The sequence below is a fragment of the Alligator sinensis genome, unplaced genomic scaffold (assembly GCF_000455745.1).
Source record: "Alligator sinensis unplaced genomic scaffold, ASM45574v1 scaffold121_1, whole genome shotgun sequence".
Taxonomy (NCBI): domain Eukaryota; kingdom Metazoa; phylum Chordata; order Crocodylia; family Alligatoridae; genus Alligator; species Alligator sinensis.
In genome coordinates, this window is record NW_005841910.1 from 3709783 (window position 1) to 3718964 (window position 9182).

The 9182-nt window shown below is 44.6% G+C and overlaps 1 long non-coding RNA gene across 2 annotated transcripts in view; it reads right to left on the reverse strand.

The window, feature by feature from the left end:
* The window catches only part of LOC102383024, a 67505-nt gene extending 62031 nt beyond the window's left edge, over positions 1-5474 (reverse strand). For both annotated transcript variants that reach the window (XR_323240.2, XR_001357628.1), the window contains exon 1: positions 5399-5474. This is a non-coding gene — a long non-coding RNA (uncharacterized LOC102383024). The remainder of the gene's footprint in view (positions 1-5398) is intronic.
* Between the last annotated feature and the right edge of the window lie 3708 nt (positions 5475-9182).

A 9182-nucleotide genomic window follows, 5' to 3' on the forward strand; every position in this document is an offset into this window, starting at 1 on the left:
CATGTGTTTTTCAGCCAGCTTACTTCATGATTGAGGTCAAAAACAGAGGCAATTTTGACTTTGTGTCCTTACCTACAAAACTGGCTTGAACAACATATGTCCCTCTACAGGTTTAAATAGGATAACAACAAAGATGCAAAATGCTCTCCTTCCCATTGAGCAGTTAAGCTTGTTCATTAACATTTTAGCTTAAAGGGCAATTTGCTGCCCATCACTGTGTGGATGGCCTTTTTAATAAATAATGCATGTTGTGTAATGAGGACAATAAAGGCCAAGGTAAAAATGTAAAACATCTTAATGGGAAGGCTCAATGAAAGGTCCTCATCACCTTTTCTAAACACTTTATTAATCATCTCCTACTTCAGAGGGATTTTTTTTTTCTTTAAAAAAAAAAGTACAAGTTCATAAAGCACTAATAATATGCCACAAATTGTTGAAGGAGCAGAGTTCAGGTGTGTTATTCCAATTGTTCGCTCTGAGTGAGAGAGCTTAAGCCCCATGACACACGCTTAAAGCGGTGCATAAGTGATGCACGGGGTCTTGTTCAGGCCATCTACGCTAGGATGATTTTCAGTCTGAGGAAATAGAAGATGGCTTCCCAGTTTTCAAGAGGGGAACATTTACCTTGAGCATGAAGAATAATGAAGTGAAATAATTGCATTAACTGGTAGCCAATTAACACAGATTATATTTAATTCCTCACTTTTCCATTAGGTAACTATTAAAATATATTTAAATCGGCCCATATGAAAACTGTGCATGACGACACCTTCCTCAATGGCAGGCTCATTTGCAGTTCCACTTCTTTTCTTTACCTCTGTAAACTAGCTCCACTACGCTCCAAGGTTGGGGAGCGAAGAGTTGGGAATAAGGATCTAACTCATTAGCATAGGTTGCAGCCCTAACTGGGGCAGGCACAATTCATCTGCCACGAGAGGGATCACTTCTTCATGCATTTCCTTCATGTGCCGAGGGGCAAAGGAGTCAGCTGCAGCTCCGTAGGTAGGAAAGTGGACATGGAAATACTATGCTGTCATTTCTTGGCCAGGAGATGAAGATTATGTCCAGTAGAGGAGCTCTCCAGAGAACAGCTTGGCTTTCCAGCCCGTGCGCTGAGGCCAGGATTCAAGCCCCGAGACAGGTGGCGGATAAGCCAAGACAAGAGATCCCATGTTATTTAACTAGTGTTATTGGCTCAGTAAGGCTAGCCAGATCAGAAGCTGGCATGCTGCTGCTTTCCTTCAGCGTGGAAAGCTTTCATTTAACACAAATTCATTCACGCCTGCATGATGGGCATTTATTGATGTGCTCCAGGAGGTGGGGAGGGATGACACTTTAATTAGAGTGCCTTCAAGAGCCACTCTAATTAAAAGTGCCCAGAGCATCATGTGTATCAGCATCCCTGCGCTGACAAATGGCAGCGGGGGCATTTTAACAAAAGCGCATTGAACCAACTTTGGTTGAAGCGCCCCTGCCACCATTTCTCAGCACGGGAACACTGATACACATGACCCCGGAGCCTGCTGGAGTGCGGTAATTACCACGCTCCAGCAGACTTGATTGAGTCTGCTCCAACCCATTGCAATTACAATGCATCAGAGCAGGCTCTCTGCACATCTATAGGCACCCAATAAAAAAAAAAAACATGCTCTTTAGTTAATGGGCATAAAAATAGGCCAATGCACATTTTTCTAGCACCTCACAATGTACTATATTTACTGCCCTAGTACTATATTTACTAAATCTAGTACTATATTTAATGCATGTTAACTAAAGCACATTAATGCACATATAAGTGTGATGTACATGACTCAGCTGTCACAGAAACCACATCTTGCTCTTGCGGGGAAAAAGCTCAGCCCTGCATCCCTACATGGCCGGAGACTCTGCTGTCTGGTGTGTCGGGGCGTGGAGATCGGCTGCAGAGAACTATTGCACGCGGTAAATCTCTTGAAAAAATAATCTGACTCACCCTAGAAGGGGAAAGGGGAGATTTAATATGGAGCTCTACTAGTGAGGAAGGGGACATGTCTGAGCCTCCTGTTATTTTGAGGCTAGAAGGGGATGAGGTTTCACCAGGATAGTTTAATGTGCGTAAGTATATTCAAAGCATGAAAGCAGCTGAACAATATGTGAATTATGAACTAATTGTGGGAGGATGGAAATGAGAAGGTAAATTTCATTTACATTATCTCCTTTTTTTACGCTTGCTAAGATCTAAGGTAAAGGCTTGGTCTCTTTCTGGTCCATAAAATATGGATTGCTATTTTCAAACTACATCAACACTGCTAATAGCCATCCCCATTAGTCAGCCGTATAATAGCCTTATGATGCTATGAAATATTGACATGATAAAGCAACGTAAGCCAGAGGTCACCGATAGTGCACGCTTTTATATTGACAAATAAATGCAGAATGGTAAATACGCTCCTCCTGCCACCTTTCTACTTGACTGACAATCTATAAGAAGTTAGTGCTAAATTGCAGAGCTCTTACTCACCCTTGAGAGTGCTAAGTCAGGCAAGGAGTCCCACTGAAGCTAATGGGATTACTCTTGTAGCTTCTCTCCAATGGGAGGAAGGCTTCCAGCAATCTGGCTATGAAAGAGCTAGTGCTGAGGATTTTTGAGCAGGTCAAAACCAGTGCAGATCTACTGCTTGTGGGAGCAGGGTGCAAGGAGCCTGCCGAGCAGGTGCAGTATCCCACACAATAGCCAGCTCTACAGAGATCCTCTCAGTATGGACAAGGCATTTTCAGGGCAGGGGAAACAAGGAATGGGCTCGTGGAGACCTTTCAAACACACTATCTATAGGGGGGGCAGCTGTGACCCAACTCCTGCAGACCAACTCCTTGCTACAACAGCTTCAGTAAGAGGTCACTGCAATGTACTCATTCACCTCCACGGGTCCCATCTGCTATTCAGTCCATCTGCTAGGAAGAGGATGTATTATCTACTCTAACTACTCTACGGCAATTGCACGGAGAGGCTAAAGGAGTTATCCGTCTTGCAGATTTACCGCTCTGTTTCAAGCAGCAACTCTCGGTCTCCATCAGCCATCCACAAATTGATCTTTCCATTTGGAAAAGAAACACCACATGAGAGGAAGAGCAAAGAAGGGTAACCAACAATTTAGGTTGGGCCGTTCTCACCTGAAAGGTTGTTTGTACCGCCTGTTTGAAGCCCATCTTTCCACTCATAATTGAACTCACCGTGCATTTTATAGGATTGAATTTAGAAAAAATGTTCACGGTGCATTAGCACCTACAAAACGTAGCAGTTCGCTCATGGAGCGGTGCTTACCGATCAGTTAGCAGAATACATTCTTAAAGCATTACACTAGAAACCGTCCAGCTAAATCTATCCACATCTCTCACAGTTCAGACTCTCAAAAAGCTAACCATTCCTCTTGGTCCCAAGAGCTTCAACACACATCCCTGCCCCGACTATCTCCTGGCTTTGTTATTGCAATTTCTTGCTCTCACCAATAGTAGCATTGCTCCCTACATCCTAGCCAAAATTCACCCAGAAAAAGCAATTTCATAGGTTGTCATTCAGACCTGGTCAGCTGTGCTGCTTGAATCTCTCTTCCCCACCTATTACTTCAAGTTTTCCACATTGCTTGGAATATATTTACTCTATTCCAGCTTGCCAAACTTTCATCCTCCTTTTAAACACCTCTTCTATTATGACCACAGGAAGGGAACATTATAGCTGCAAGAGATACGCACACCCCCTGTATACATATATCAACTGCAAAGTTAACCCCCTGCTAGGACCTTCTGTCTTCTTCTTTTAGAGACAAATCTCAACATCAGCTTCTGCATCTTTGTAGAGCCCAAGTGTAAAAATCAGATACCACTGTAAACATTCAGACCCCTGCCCTTCGTTCACTAGCATGTCGAAAATGCTTCTGGACCTGCAAAGTTTTCTAGACTGTAGGAATTATTTCCACTGGATGTGAGGGGCTGTGACATGCAAAGCAGATCAAACTTCATACAGCTGAACTCAGCTCACCCAGATTTGGCTGCCAGAACAGGCCATTGCGACCAGAGAGATCTCATTCAGGATCCCCTAGATGATGATGAAACCTCATTATGGAAAAATATGGAGCAATCCAGCTAGAATTCCCATTAGTGGGGTCTGAGGAGTTATTCCAGATCCTGCAACTGTGTCAGTCTATGACCTTGGCCAAGTCCCTTATACTCTCTAGGCCTCAATCTCCCTAACTGAAAAGTGGGGAGCACCCACTTCCCCCGGAGCCATGACATGGTATTTAAACCATGTACAGATGAAACTCTGCTGATGTTTGTAGCATGATCCGACTCCCGATTCCTTTCTCCCCAGAATCTGGAGCTGTAGTTTCCAGGTTCTGCTGCTTCTGACTCGGGCCGATGAAGAGCTGAACCCACATGCTAACAATCTCTTCTGACGGAGCTCTTCACTTCTTACTCTCCCTAAACAAATGCGTCTGATTTTCCTCTTGCATAAATAAATGGCTGTTACCTGGTCCTCATTTCCCTAAAATCTGCTAAAGTCCTTGCTGCTTTGTGCTCAATCCTGCACACAGGCCTTTCCTTGCTTACGTACTCATCTCATCTGCAATTCCTGCCTAACTGAATTGCTGTGCCAGACTCCTGGCTGGTTCGCGGTACCTTCATTGGAGATACAGTCATTCATGCCAGCTGAGGATTCAGCTCATTGCCAAGAAGATGCACCTCTGGGTGCACACCTCGGTATCTGGACCAGACCTATAGTACCTACAAACCATGGATCTCTCCTTTCTCTCCCTTGGCTTCACATCTGAGGCTCTCAGGGGAGAATATGATATAGGATAGGGTCCACCCTACTTGCCTGCTCCTTTTCCCAGCCTCCCTGTATCTCCCATTTATCACCTACCACAACTTTGATGTTGTTTGTTGGGAGTGAAAGGGAAGAGGGGACTCCTTGGCCCAGTAGCAGCCCATCCAATCAGGCCAGTCACCCCATCATCTCATACAGCGCTCCCCATTTAAGGGTTTGCTCTCACAGGTTTCTGAGGGCTTGTCAGGGCTTTGGCTATTGTAGACTAGGCCCCTTTTTCCTCTCTGGCTGTGCCCCACCTTGGTCCACCGATTAAAACCTCAGCCCTGGGGTTCAGCCTCAATTTGCCCCTTTCTGCTGTAAAAAAAAAAAAGCACGGGGCATACCACTTTCTGCTGTAAAAAAAAAAAAGCACGGGGCTGTCTCCTGGCCCCTGTAACGGGGCACACCCCAGCACCCTGGTTCATGGCTGCCTCTGCCCCTAGAGCTACAATCCAGCCCTCCAGTTACAAGTCCAAATTGAACCAAAACACAAAGCCTCGTCAAAACAAAAACAGCAGTCTTCCTCCTTGGGTAAATGCTACTCACAGACCTTACCTTCCCGGGAGCCTTCCTCCCAGCTTCCCTGGGCAGCTTGGATGCCCATTCGTCTCCAGCAGCACCTGCACTCTCGAGAGCCCCTCTCCCAGCTGCCCAGGCTCCCCCAGTATGGCTCCCTGCTCAGCTTGAATCCCTCAGTGTAGTCTCCTTCCCATCCCCAGACCAGTCCACCCACCCCCAGTCACCAGGTGCAGCTAATTGCTCCATTAACTGCCTGGCCTCATCAGTCCCAAGCTGGATGCACCTGCACTAATTTCCAACTGCCTTTTTTGCAACCCAACTTTCCTATCCTCTCAAGCCTCCCATAGTAAATGGGGCAGTGGTTTCCTGTTACAGAAAGAAAGCAATAAAGCACAGAGAAGCTGTGAGAAAAAGCTGAGAGATCGCATACCAAGGACTGGGAACTTAGCAACTTTAGGACCAGATAACTGGCAGAGCTTTCTCCCCTGGGACCCCGAGCAGGAATCAAACCACAAGAGCTTAGCCTGCCTTGGGACAGTGAACACATGGTGTGTACCCAGGTCTTTCACATGCCTAGCTAGCTCTGTGCTAAGTACCAAGGACCCACAAGCAGCCCCATGTTCGGGAAGGCTACAAGTCCTGAAAAAGAAACCAAGGGCAAAACAGAACAAACCCTCTGACAAACCCTCTGGCTCACAATGAATTGCAACTTAGCTGCACAAGCAAATGGGTGCAACAAACTGCCGAGAGGAAGAAGTATGATCAGCAAAGGGAATAAGGAGAGGAAAAAAAAAAAGAGCCTCCTGTTGCCTGGTACTAAGGCAGACTAAGGCTATGTCTGCACTGCTGTTGGAGGTGCATTGCAGCGTGCATACATGCACATGAGCTTGATTTAACTGCGCTAGTTCACGTGGTGGTAAGAATAACCCCAGCAAAATGGGATTCAGCCCAGAGAGCCGAGTGGACCTAACATCCCCCTTAAAGACTGCTCTACTGCTGCTGCATCATGGTTCGAAGAGCTGCGCCATCAGCAGAGGCTGAGAGCGATTCACCGCTGTAGCAAGCACGCACAAGCAGCAAACTTGTCAGCACTGCCTCCGCTGAGGTATATGTACTATATCCACCTATCCAAGCATCACTCGAGACTGAGGGATGATGTGTACATAAGGCTGCAAATTACAGCAATGTTAAATGAGATGCTGTGGCACCGGGGGACAGAGACGAATGGACCATTGAGAACACTTGCATGGATACCGTGCAGTACCAATTCCCTTTCCCAAGGCCTAATCCAGGAAGGACACTAGCACACGTGCCTAACTTGAAGCAGACAAGGTTCCTTGGGTGAATTTGATATCTTTTATTAGACCAACCCAACTTGAAGCAGGGTTTACCTTCACTTGCTTCCAGCGCAGATACAAGTCTGTATTGGAGAGAGATCCTCAATTAGCTTCGACATAAGCACACGCATTCCTGGACCTGAACTTCATGGATTTAGTCGTTTCTCCCAAGCTACACGGAAGTGCCACGTGCTAATGAACTGCCTTCTAAGTTGCTTGGTGGAATGACTGATAAAAACAAGAAAAAATACAAAGAAAAAAAGAATAGAGAGAAGAAAGTTTTCACCGCGGCGAGGGAGGGAAACGGGATGCTCCAAAACTTATTTTCTGCCTATTTACCTTGCCGTGGAAACTGAAGCAACCTTTCAATGAAATCAGGTTAAGCTGAACACCGCCATCAGTTTAATTAGTTCCAAAGTACTGGCACTATAATAAGAGGCATCAGACAAAACTTCAGCACTCGATCAAATGCACAGCTTTATCTGTCGCCAATGCGAGCCTTTGCTGCTGAAAACTCAAAACTTCTTATCGCTTAGAGCTAATTTGGGATGGTAAGTGGATTGACTGACCAATTTGTGTTTTAAAACTCTAATCCACATGTGCTATACTTCACAGTGCTCCTCAGTGAACTCCTCACCTCTCGCTGGAGCTTTCTATATGAGCTATCTTCGGTGACAAGAGCAGGGAAGATGCAATGAAGAGTTAAAAGTGAATCTCCTGCCTCTTTGAACTGTTTTCTCAGTACTGCGTGTACACAGATACACTTTTGATGTGTTAACTAGAAAATCTGACTGAAAAAGAACAAAGCAGCTGTCACTGAAAGGAAGACACTGACGAAGAACCACACAGCCTTTTATTGAAGAACTGTCAAGATTGATCCTACAGCACTCAGTTTGTCTGTAGTATTTATCAAAGACCTAGATCAGATGAAGGAAATTAAAAAAAATAATTAAAAAAAAAAATCGTATCCACTGGACATTTATTAATGGCATCTGAAAATGTATTACATTTAAAAAAACACCACCTATGAGATGTTTTTAACAGTTCAAGGGCTGGAATAGAGATGGGGTGGCATTTTGCATGAGTCTCGACAAATAACAATTTGTCATTGTTGATCAAACCTCATTTAATTGCTTGGAAAGTTTTTAAGGAGCAGACATGCTCAGTGAGAAATTATTCAGTACCGAAAACTTCAAAACCGGTTACATCTAAAAGAAAAGCAAAACGCTCAAACTCTTTCAAGTATTGTCATTTATATTACAGTAATGCCCAGAGATTCCCAATGGATGTTGTGGCATGTTGTGGAAAGCGCTTTGCCGAGTCCATGAAGAAAGTCCATGTCCCAAGGACCTTGCAGTTGAACCAAGACTAGACCAATGGGTAGAGTATGAAATGCAATACAGAATGCAGAATGGAAGTAAAAAAATGGAAGCCTTCAGTATTCGATGCCTTAACTACAAAATTATGAAGTCAGTTGTGGTGACGAATTAAAAGCGTCACAGGAAAACATGTGAGAAAAGAGTTTCCTGTGTGACAGGCAATGATTGCCAATGAAAAAGACACGCTTTGCCAGTAGCTACCATGGAGAAATACTGAAGCCCCCAGTCCTGCAGCACGCTCCCCTGAAAGAGTTAACCCCCCTCCTGCATCACCCTCACCCACATGGCAAGGATAAGAAATACGTCTAGTGACTGTGCATTATCTCTTAGCAAATGTTGATAGTTTAATGATAAAGACTGAAGTTGTGACTGACACCGAGCCAACAAGGAAAGTCTTTGTACATGACAAACATTTATTATTTAAAAAAAAAAAAAAGGTCAATGATTCTTTAAAAGTAATAATAATACTTTACCTTTCTTCCAAAGATCCCAAAGCTCTGCACAAACATCGACTAAGACTCAAAAACTCCTGGAAGAGACTAACATACCTACTGTCGTTGGCTAGACGAGAGCATGAAGGCCTTGCTATGTATCAGCAATGCCCCCTAGTGAAGACACCGCTTATAAGAATTGCTTTGCAGGGATAGTTGAACTGCTTCCTCAACTGAAATACCGGCAAAAGGATTTATTGTGTCACATAAGCAGCACCTACATGGGATTTTCTGTTACCATGCCCATGTCAGTAAGAGGGGTGATTTTTTTCACCTTCCTAACTACCATAGCAAAGCTAGCAAAACACTGAAGTGTAGATTTGGGCGGTATGTTAGGGAGGAGTACAGCTCAAACACGGAAAGACTTGCTTAACGGCTGCTCTTAAAAATGTCTGCTTGCCTGACCAAAATATATATATGGTAGCAAACTTTCCCCAGGGAACACACAAATATCAAGGCTTTGTGCCAGTGAATGGCCATTTGCACAGCTGCACTGCCACTTCTTCAGGACAGTGTCCCATTTCCATACCGAGTCGTTCCAGGTGTTGCAGGATGAACACATTTATCCATGCAAAGGTAGAACTCCTTCTGAATCTCATTTTGTGGCAATGCA